Source organism: Salmo salar, chromosome 16 (genome assembly GCF_965601325.2).
Source record: "Salmo salar chromosome 16, fSalSal1, whole genome shotgun sequence".
Classification (NCBI taxonomy): domain Eukaryota; kingdom Metazoa; phylum Chordata; class Actinopteri; order Salmoniformes; family Salmonidae; genus Salmo; species Salmo salar.
Window position 1 is genome coordinate 40,747,628 of NC_138306.1, and position 12,180 is coordinate 40,759,807.

Genomic DNA, 12,180 nt, shown 5'->3' on the forward strand with positions numbered 1-12,180 from the left:
CTGTCCCACTGGGCACACACTGGTTGAATCAACGTTGTTTTCCCGTCATTTCAATGAAATTGCATTGAACCAACATGGAATAGACGTTGAATTGACGTCTGTGCCCAGTGTGTGTGTGTGTGTGTGTGTGTGTGTGTGTGTGTGTGTGTGTGTGTGTGTGTGTGTGTGTGTGTGTGTGTGTGTGTGTGTGTGTGTGTGTGTGTGTGTGTGTGTGTGTGTGTGTGTGTGTGTGGGGGGGGGTGGGTGTGTGGTGTTGTGGGTATCTGTGTTTGTGTTTCATGAAGCACAATTGTTGTCTTATCTCCTTTGACAGATATCACAAGTTTCCTGAAACATCCTCAAAATGGCAAACAGAAGCTACCCAGTAACAAGCACATCCAACAATGCATAGGAAAACACGGATGTGTTCCAAGAACAATTGCCTCTCCTGTCTTTGTACTGCTTGACACTTCTCTCTCTCCCCATCTAGTTTTGGCCTCCTCTGTGCTGCATCAAGGCTTACCATTGGTGCCTCAACAATCTACAGCCCATACTGCCTCTGTGTTTTGAATGGATCATTATTTCATATGTTTTTTTCAGGGATTTCTGAAAGATTCTAAAGCGTGTGTGATGTTTGGTGGGCTGTGTGAGTTCCAAGGACAAGCAGAAGTTATTAGGACGACTGCTGAAGAGTTTACTTAATGAAGTATCGAAAGTGACCTTCAGTTCTCCATCCACACAATAACAGCTCTGGGTTTGTGTTCGTATTCTCCTCTGAACAGGAACAGGATCCCCATTAGCTGCTGTCTTCCTGGAGTCCAAACAAATTAAGGCAAAACAAATTTTAAATAAAACAGTACATATAGCATTATTATACCACTAAATATCTACAATACAAGTGTTACAATACCACCATACATACAGTACAAGTCAAAAGTTTGGACACACCTACTCATTCAAGGGTTTTTCTTTATTTTTACTATTTCCTAGAATAATAGTGAAGACATCAACACTATGAAATAACGCGTACGGAATCAAAATATATTTTATATTTGAAATTCTTAAAAGTAGCCACCCTTTGCCTTGATGACAGCTTTGCACACTCTTGGCATTCTTTCAACCAGCTTCATGAGGTAGTCACCTGGAATGCATTTCAATTAACAGGTGTGCCTTGTTGAAAGTTAATTTTTGGAAATTATTTCCTTCTTAATGCATTTGAGCCAATCAGTTGTGTTGTGACAAGGTAGTGGTGGTTTACAGAAGATAGGCATATCTGGTAAAAGACCATGTCCATATTATGGCAAGAACAGCTCAAATAAGCAAAGAGAAATGGTAGTCCATCATTACTTTAAGACATGAAGGTAAGTCAATACGGAATATTTCAAGAACTTTGATAGTTTCTCATGATAACCGCCACAGGAAAGGAAGACCCAGAGTTACCTCTGCTGCAGAAGATAAGTTCATTAGAGTAACCAGCATCAGAAAGTGCTGCTCAAATAAATGCTTCACAGAGTTCAAGTAACAGACACATCTCAACATCAACTGTTCAGAGGAGACTGCGTGAATCAGGCCTTCATGGTTGAAATTGTTGCAAAGAAACCACTACTAAAGGACACCAATAAAAAGAAGAGACTTGTTTGGGCCAAGACACCAGAGCAATAGACAGTGGAAATCTGTCTTTGGTCTGATGAGTCCAAATTTGAGATTTTTGGTTCCAACTGCTGTGTCTTTGTGAGACGCAGATTAGGTGAACTGCTGATCTCTGCATTTGTGGTTCCCACCGTGAAGAATGGAGGAGGAGGTGTGATGGTGTGGGGTTGCTTTGCTGGTGACACTGTCTGTGATTTATTTAGAATTCAAGGCATACTAAACCAGCATGGCTACCACAGCATTCTGCAGTGATACGCCATCCCATCGGGTTTGCACTTAGTGGGACAGTCATTTGTTTTTCAACAGAACAATGACCCAACCCACCTCCAGGCTGTCTAAGGGCTATTTGACCAAGAAGGAGAGTGAGGGAGTGCTGGATCAGATGACCTGGCCTCCACAATCACCCGAACTCAACCCAATTGAGATGGTTTTGGATGAGTTAGACTGTGGATGGAAGGAAAAGCAGCAAACAAGTGCTGAACATGAATCATGTACTGTAGCTGTTGGGGGCTGTGGAACATACGGTATACCTCTGTAGTCAAGATGGTACAGTTGAAGTTGGAAGTTTACATACACCTTTACCAAATACATTAAAACTCAGTTTTTAACAATTCCTGACATTTAATCCGAGTAAAAATTCCCTGTCTTAGGTCAGTTAGGATCACCACTTTATTTTAAGAATGTGAAATGTCAGAATAATTGTAGAGAGATGTATTTATTTCAGCTTTTATTTCTTTCATCACATTCCCAGTGGGTCAGAAGTTTACATACACTCAATTAGTATTTGGTAGCATTGCCTTTAAATTGTTTAACTTGGGTCAAACGTTTCGGGTAGCCTTCCACAAGCTTCCCACAATAAGTTGGGTGAAGTTTGGCCCATTCCTCCTGACAGAGCTGGTGTAACTGAGTCAGGTTTTTAGGCCTCCTTGCTCGCACAAGCTTTTTCAGTTCTGCCCTCAAATTTTCTATAGGATTGAGGTCTTTGTGATGGCCACTCCAATACCTTGACCTTGTTGTCCTTAATCCATTTTGCTACAACTTTCGAAGTATGCTTGGGGTCATTGTCCATTTGGAAGACCCATTTGCGACCAAGCTTTAACTTCCTGACTGATGTCTTGAGATGTTGCTTCAATATATCCACATAAATGTCCATCCTCATGATGCCATCTATTTTGTGAAGTGCACCAGTCCCTCCTGCAGCAAAGCACCCCCACAACATGATACTGCCACCCCCGTGCTTCACGGTTGGGATGGTGTTCTTCGGCTTGCAAGCCTCCCCCTTTTTCCTCCAAACATAACGATGGTCTTTATGGCCAAACAGTTCTATTTTTGTTTCATCAGACCAGAGGACATTTCTCCAAAAAGTACGATCTTTGTCTCCATGTGCAGTTGCAAACCATAGTCTGGCTTTTTTATGGCGGTTTTGGAGCAGTGGCTTCTTCCTTGCTGAGCGGCCTTTCAGGCTATGTCGATATAACCCTTTGCTGTTGTTCTGGGATTGATTTGCACTTTTCGCACCAAAGTACATTAATCTCTAAGAGACAGAACGTGTCTCCTTCCTGAGTGGTATGACGGCTGCGTGGTCCCATGGTGTTTATACTTGCGTACTATTGTTTGTACAGATGAACGTGGTACCTTCAGGCGTTTGGAAATTGCTCCCAAGGATGAACCAGACTTGTGGAGGTCTACAATTTATTTTCTGAGGTATTGGCTGATTTCTTTTGATTTCCCCATGATGTCAAGCAAAGAGGCACTGAGTTTGAAGGTAGGCCTTGAAATACATCCACAGGTACACCTCCAATTGACTCAAATGATGTCAATTAGCCTATCAGAAGCTTCTAAAGCCATGACATAATTTTCTGGAATTTTCCAAGCTGTTTAAAGGCACAGTCAACTTAGTGTATGTAAACTTCTGACCCACTGGAATTGTGATACAGTGAATTATGAGTGAAATAATCTGTCTGTAAACAATTGTTGGAAAAATTGCTTGTGTCATGCACGCAGTAGATGTCCTAACCGACTTGCCAAAACTATAGTTTGTTAACAAGAAATGTGTGGAGTGGTTGAAAAACGAGTTTTAATGACTCCAACCTAAGTGTATGTAAACTTCCGACTTTAACTGTATGTTTGCATACCTGAAGCATTGATACTAAGGCAGCTTATATTATGGTTTTCCTGTGAATGAGAAATTAGGCCCTTGTTCCCATTTCTGTTTGTTTTACTGAATGTGGGTTTTAATAGGATGTTCTGCATACTCCATCCACAACCTAACCATACAGAGATGGTATGTAGATTCGTGTTTAGTCCTAACTCACTGCTTGTGATCTTTGAAATGACTTGGCACTGAGATCAATGTATAACAAAGAGCATCCTCTAATCACGCTAATCTTGTTTTAGTGTCTGTACGTTGGCCATTTGGCAACCATGGAAAATCAACAGGGACCTATGACATCATCCCCCAGTATCTCACTAATACCCCCAAAGTTTAGCAAAACAAACAATATACAAAGACATTTACTCTTCTCTCACTATGATGGAGTCAGCTCCGATAGATTCTCCCAACAACAGGTGAGCCCTACAGCTTAGCCGAATCAAAAGGTTAAATCCATCTTAAGTCCATTTATCTTCCCCACAGCTACTTTGATGAATAGGCCAGTCCTCTAAGCTTCACCAGGGCAACTGCATTTACAACGATAATGATGTCTGTGCAGATGACGAAGCATCAGCCGCTAATAGCTTTTCGAGCCGTGTGAGACGCAAAGCCAGCAAAACATCACCCTGAGCCGGCCTTCATTGGCTGGGCTTGCGCTCTCAGGCGGCTGCTCTCCCAGTTGTATTGTTACGTGTCTACAACTGATGATCCGGAAATCGGACTGTAATAAGCAGCTTACCGCAACGCTCTACAACAGGATTTGGGAAAGATTAATCCAGGCATTGGGCACTGTTTCTTTTATGGTGTACATTAGATTTATGCATTTATTTTAGCTCATAGGCCCACTTCTTGACTAGTATCCTGCTGTTCCATAGATGCGGGTTAGATGTGCGTTTGTTAATAGCAGACCTCTGGTGCTGGCAGGGCATAACATGATATATAAGATCAAGCAGGAGAACATCAAGCCATCACACTGTGAAACACTAGACCGACAGGCTATATGGTTGTAGGCTATCAGTAGAGCAGTACACTTTTACATTTACATTTAAGTCATTTAGCAGATGCTCTTGTCCAGAGCGACTTACAAATTGGTGCATTCACCTTATAATATCCAGTGGAACAACCACTTTACAATAGTGCATCTAAATCTTTAAGGGGGGGGTTAGAAGGATTACTTTATCCTATCCCAGGTATTCCTTAAAGAGGTGGGGTTTCAGGTGACTCCGGAAGGTGGTGATTGACTCCGCTGTCCTGGCGTCGTGAGGGAGCTTGTTCCACCATTGGGGTGCCAGAGCAGCGAACAGTTTTGACTGGGCTGAGCGGGAACTGTGCTTCCTCAGAGGTAGGGAGGCGAGCAGGCCAGAGGTGGATGAACGCAGTGCCCTTGTTTGGGTGTAGGGCCTGATCAGAGCCTGAAGGTACGGAGGTGCCGTTCCCCTCACAGCTCCATAGGCAAGCACCATGGTCTTGTAGCGGATGCGAGCTTCGACTGGAAGCCAGTGGAGAGAGCGGAGGAGCGGGGTGACGTGAGAGAACTTGGGAAGGTTGAACACCAGATGGGCTGCGGCGTTCTGGATGAGTTGTAGGGGTTTAATGGCACAGGCAGGGAGCCCAGCCAACAACGAGTTGCAGTAATCCAGACGGGAGATGACAAGTGCCTGGATTAGGACCTGCGCCGCTTCCTGTGTGAGGCAGGGTCGTACTCTGCGAATGTTGTAGAGCATGAACCTACAGGATCGGGTCACCGCCTTGATGTTAGTGGAGAACGACAGGGTGTTGTCCAGGGTCACGCCGAGGCTCTTAGCACTCTGGGAGGAGGACACAAGGGAGTTGTCAACCGTGATGGCGAGATCATGGAACGGGCAGTCCTTCCCCGGGAGGAAGAGCAGCTCCGTCTTGCCGAGGTTCAGCTTGAGGTGGTGATCCGTCATCCACACTGATATGTCTGCCAGACATGCAGAGATGCGATTCGCCACCTGGTTGTCAGAAGGGGGAAAGGAGAAGATTAATTGTGTGTCATCTGCATAGCAATGATATGAGAGACCATGTGAGGATATGACAGAGCCAAGTGACTTGGTGAATAGCGAGAATAGGAGAGGGCCTAGAACAGAGCCCTGGGGGACACCAGTGGTGAGAGCACGTGGTGCGGAGACAGATTCTCGCCACGCCACCTGGTAGGAGCGACCTGTCAGGTAGGACGCAATCCAAGCGTGGGCCGCGCCGGAGATGCCCAGCTCGGAGAGGGTGGAGAGGAGGATCTGATGGTTCACAGTATCAAAGGCAGCAGATAGGTCTAGAAGGATGAGAGCAGAGGAGAGAGAGTTAGCTTTAGCAGTGCGGAGAGCCTCCGTGACACAGAGAAGAGCAGTCTCAGTTGAATGCCCAGTCTTGAAACCTGACTGATTAGGATCAAGAAGGTCATTCTGAGAGAGATAGCAAGAGAGCTGGCCAAGGACGGCACGTTCAAGAGTTTTGGAGAGAAAGGAAAGAAGGGATACTGGTCTGTAGTTGTTGGCATCGGAGGGATCGAGTGTAGGTTTTTTCAGAAGGGGTGCAACTCTCGCTCTCTTGAAGACGGAAGGGACATAGCCAGCGGTCAAGGATGAGTTGATGAGCGAGGTGAGGTAGGGGAGAAGGTCTCCGGAAATGGTCTGGAGAAGAGAGGAGGGGATAGGGTCAAGTGGGCAGGTTGTTGGGCGGCCCGCCGTCACAAGACCCGAGATTTCATCTGGAGAGAGAGGGGAGAAAGAGGTCAAAGCACAGGGTAGGGCAGTGTGAGCAGGACCAGCGGTGTCGTTTGACTTAGCAAACGAGGATCGGATGTCGTCAACCGTCTTTCCAAAATGGTTGACGAAGTCATCCGCAGAGAGGGAGGAGGGGGGGGGGGGGGGGAGAAGGATTCAGGAGGGAGGAGAAGGTAGCAAAGAGCTTCCTAGGGTTAGAGGCAGATGCTTGGAGTTTAGAGTGGTAGAAAGTGGCTTTAACAGCAGAGACAGAAGAGGAAAATGTAGAGAGGAGGGAGTGAAAGGATGCCAGGTCCGCAGGGAGGCGAGTTTTCCTCCATTTCCGCTCGGCTTCCCGGAGCCCTGTTCTGTGAGCTCGCAGTGAGTCGTCGAGCCACGGAGCAGGAGGGGAGGACCGAGCCGGCCTGGAGGATAGGGGACAGAGGAAATCAAAGGATGCAGAGAGGGAGGAGAGGAGGGTTGAGGAGGCAGAATCAGGAGATAGGTTGGAGAAGGTTTGAGCAGAGGGAAGAGATGATAGGATGGAAGAGGAGAGAGTAGCGGGAGAGAGAGAGCGAAGGTTGGGACGGCGCAATACCATCCGAGTAAGGGCAGAGTGAGAAGTGTTGGATGAGAGCGAGAGGGAAAAGGATACATGGTAGTGGTCGGAGACTTGGAGGGGAGTTGCAATGAGATTAGTGGAAGAACAGCATCTAGTAAAGATGAGGTCAAGCGTATTGCCTGCCTTGTGAGTAGGGGGGGGGGAGGTGAGAGGGTGAGGTCAAAAGAGGAGAGGAGTGGAAAGAAGGAGGCAGAGAGGAATGAATCAAAGGTAGACGTGGGGAGGTTAAAATCACCCAGAACTGTGAGAGGTGAGCCATCCTCAGGAAAGGAACTTATCAAGGCGTCAAGCTCATTGATGAACTCTCCAAGGGAACCTGGAGGGCGATAAATGATAAGGATGTTAAGCTTGAAAGGGCTGGTAACTGTGACAGCATGGAATTCAAATGAGGAGATAGACAGATGGGTCAGGGGAGAAAGAGAGATTGTCCACTTGGGAGAGATGAGGATTCCAGTGCCACCACCCCGCTGGCTCGATGCTCTAGGGGTATGCGAGAACACGTAGGCAGACGAGGAGAGAGCAGTAGGAGTAGCAGTGTTATCTGTGGTAATCCATGTTTCCGTCAGCGCCAGGAAGTCTGGGGACTGGAGGGTAGCATAGGCTGAGATGAACTCAGCCTTGTTGGCCGCAGACCGGCAGTTCCAGAGGCTGCCGGAGACCTGGAACTCCACGTGGGTCGTGCGCGCTGGGACCACCAGGTTAGAGTGGCAGCGGCCACGCGGTGTGGAGCGTTTGTATGGCCTGTGCAGAGGGGAGAGAACAGGGATAGACAGACACATAGCTACAGAAGAGGCTACGCTAATGCAAAGGAGATTGGAATGACAAGTGGACTACACGTCTCGAATGTTCCGAAAGTTAAGCTTACGTTGCAAAAATCTCATTGACTAAAATGACGAAAAATGATACAGTACTGCTGGCTGGTGGAGTAGGCTAGCTAGCAGTGGCTGCGTTGTTGACTTTGAATGTGTAGCTGGCAAGGTAACCTCGATAGTTTCAGTACTACACCTTGTCATGAAACAAAGCAACTTTGTAGCTAGCTAGCTAACATAACACTAATCAAGACGTTCCTTGTAATGTATTTAGTTTCTACAATGCTGCTCGTCGGTAATAGTTGGCTGGGTTAGGAAAAATGGTGTCGCGGGGGACGGAAATAGCTGGCTAGCTAACCTCGATGGCTGGCTAGCTGACCTCGGTAATTACTAAACTACACAATTATCAAGCTATGACAAAGACAACTAAGTAGCTAGCTAGCTAACACTGCACTAGTCAAATCGTTCCGTTGTAAAGTATTAGTATCTACAGCGCTGCTAGTCGGTAACGGTTGGCTAGCTAGCAGTGGGTTAATGATGACTAGGTGTGTTGACTAAGTCTGGCGCCGCGTCGCGGCTGGCTAGCTCACCTCGATAATTACTCAAACTACACAATTATCTTAGATACAGAGACAGCAAAGACAACTATGTAGCTAGCTAACTAACACTAACACCACACTAGTCAAGTCGTTACGTTGTAATGTAATCGTTTCTACAGTGCTGCTAGTCGGTAGAAGTTGGCTAGCTAGCAGTGATGACTAGCTAGCTAGCTAGCAGCTAGCAGTGTTGACTACGTTAGGAGGACTACGTTAGGAGGATGAAGATAGCTAGCCTCGATATTTACTCTAATTACTCTAAACTACACAATTATCTTTGATACAAAGACGGCTATGTAGCTAGCTAAGAAGAATTGCTCAGATCAAACAAATCAAGCCGTTGTAATGTAGTGAAGTGTAATATTACCTGTGGAGTGAAGCGTAGTGCGACTGCCTTCAGTTTATGACACCTAAATGATATGCCCAGTTCATTATCATCTCAGTAACTCCATATATTAATGTTTTTATTTATGTCATGTTTTATGCACACTCACAGGACCCTACACACTCACACACACTTACACCAACACACACACACAAACACCCACTGCATCATTTGCTCACACACACATAATATGCACATACAGTGCCTTTGGAAAGTGTTCAGACCCCTTGACTTCTTCCACATTTTGTTTGGTTACAGCCTTATTCTAAAATTGATTAAATTGTTTTTTCCTCATCAGTCTACACACAATATCCCATAATGACAAAGCAAAAACATGTTTTTATAAATTGTTGCTAATTTATTCCCCAAAAAACCCGGAAATATCACATTTACATAAGTATTCAGACCCTTTACTCAGTACTGTTGAAGCACCTTTGCCTTCGATTTACAGCATCGAGTCTTCTTATGTATGTCACTACAGGCGTGGCACACCTGTATTTGAGGAATTTATCCCATTCTTCTCTGCAGATGCGTTCAAGCTCTGTCAGGTTGGATGGGGAGCATTGCTGCACAGCTATTTTCAGGTCTCTCCAGAGATGTTAGATCAGGTTCAAGTCCGGGCTCTGGCTGGGCCACTCAAGGACATTCAGAGACTTGTCCCGAGGCCACTCCTGCGTTGCCTTGGCTGTGTGCTTAGGGTTGTTGTCCCGTTGGAAGGTGAACCTTCACCCCAGTCTGAGGTCCTGAGCACTCTGGAGCAGGTCTTCATCAAGGATCTCTCTGTACTTTGCTCTTTCCCTCGATCCTGACTAGTCTCCCAGTCCCTGCCGCTGAAAATATTCTCACAGCATGATGCTGCCACCACCATACTTCACCGTAGGGATGGTGCCAGGTTTCCTCCAGACGTGACGCTTGGCATTCATGCCAAAGAGTTCAATCTTGGTTTCATCAGACTAGAGAATCTTGAGTCTTTAGGTTTCTTTTTGGCAAACTCCAAGTGGGCTGTCATGGGACTTTTACTGAGGAGTGTCATCCGTCTGGCCACTCTACCATAAAGGCCTGATTGGTGGAGTGCTGTAGATAGAGTTGCCCCTCTGGAAGGTTCTCCCATCTCTAGAGCTCTGTCAGAGTGACCATCAGGTTCTTGGTCACCACCCTGACCAAGGCCCTTCTCCCCCGATTGCTCAGTTTGGACGGTCGGCCAGCTCTAGGAAGAGTCTTGGTGGTTCCAAACATCTTCCATTTAAGAATGATGGAGGCAATTGTGTTCTTTGGGACTTTCAATTCAGCAGAAATGTTTTGGTACCCTTCCCCAGATCTGTGCCTCAACCCAATCCTGTCTTGGAGCTCTACGAACAATTCCTTCGACCTCATGGCTTGGTTTTTGCTCTGACATGCACTGTCAACTGTGGGAGCTCAGACAGGTGTGTGCCTTTCCAAATCATGTCCAATCAATTGAATTTACCACAGGTGGACTCCAATCAAATTGTAGAAACAAGTCAAGGATGATCAATGGTAACAGGATGCACCTGAGCTCAATTTCAAGTCTCAATGCAAAGGGTCTGAATACTTATGTAAATAAGGTATTTATGTTTTTTTGCAAACATTTCTAAAAACCTGTTTTTGCTTTGTCATTATGGGGTATTGTGTGTAGATTGCTGAGGAAAATGTTTTATCTAACCCATTTTAGAATAGGGCTGTAGTGTAACAAAATGTGGAAGAAGTCAAGGGGTCAGATTACTTTCAGAAGGCACAGTACATTTATACTCAACACACACACACACACACACACACACACACACACACACAATCATTATATACGCTGCTGCAACTCTGTTTATCATATATCCTGATGCCTAGTCACCTTACTCCTACATATATATATCTACCTCTATCACTCCAGTATCCCTGCACATTGTATGTATGGTATTACATGAACCCAGCCTGCCACAAGGATTCTCTAGAGCACGGACAAGGACATCCTGGATGATGCTGGGCCAATTGTGCCCAGCGTTATGCGTCTCCCGGACGCGGCCAGGTGGGACACAGCCTGGGATCAAACCAGGGTCTGTAGTGACACCTCTAGCTCTGCGATGCAGTGCCTTAGACCACTGCGCCACTCGGGAGGCCCCCCTATATAGCATGCTTACTTACTTTCTTGTGTTCTTCTTATTTCTTATTTTTATTTATTGTGTGTTTTTGTTCTACCTTATGTTATTTTTAGTATTACATTGTTACTGATTACTGCATTGTTAGGTTTTGAGTTTGCAAGAAAGGCTTTTATTTCACGTGACATTAAAACTTGAAACTTGTTCAACTTCAAGCTGGTACGGCTGTAGGTGTGGTGATTTTGGAGCAGATGAGATGGGGTCAGTGGTATACACCTCTTGGGTTACAGGTACTTAATTCCCTATTTTACAATCAGAACACAATAGCTTTCACAGCAGACAATTTTCCCTCCCTATTCCTGTGGAAGACCTGCTAGACTCGAGTCAGTCTACGTTACCCCTCCTTCTACATCGCTCCCCCTCTCTCTCTTTCTCATTCCGATTCTCTCCCACTGCTCACACACTCTCTTTCTCTCGCTCTCCTATTCTCTCTCACCCATTCTCTCACCCCCTCACTCTCTTTTTCTCACCCTTTCTCTCTGCCTTTCTCTTTCCCATCGCCTCTGTGTTTCTGTTGAGGTTGTCTCTTCCCCCTCTTCTCACCATGTGCCCCCCAAACACACACACACACACACACACACACACACACACACACACACACACACACACACACACACACACACACACACACACACACACACACACACACACACACACACACACACACATAAAGCACACAACACACACAGCGCCTCATTCTTGCAGAAGAAAAGGTTTGAATTGTTTCATTAACCTCCTGCTACTCTTTGCCGACCCAATCTGGGATTCTCGAAACAGTCCAGCGTGCTCTTGATCTGTGTGTGTGACAGCTTCCAATCACAACAAACAGCAGGACTCACACGGTCGACTCGGGGGGGGGGGAGCTAAGCAAACAGAATCAGCATTCTTTCATCTGGAGGCCTATATGATGAGGCCCATGTGAATTCACATTCATTATCCACATTAGATGGTTAACACTTTCAATTGACTTAGCATAGCTGCATATTTAAATGCCAACGCTCCGGGGAAACTTGTTAGCTTATTTAGACAATTAGTCATCTCCATTAACCAACTGTTTCTAATGCGTAATGTGTCCCAGAATATTCTTGACAAATTA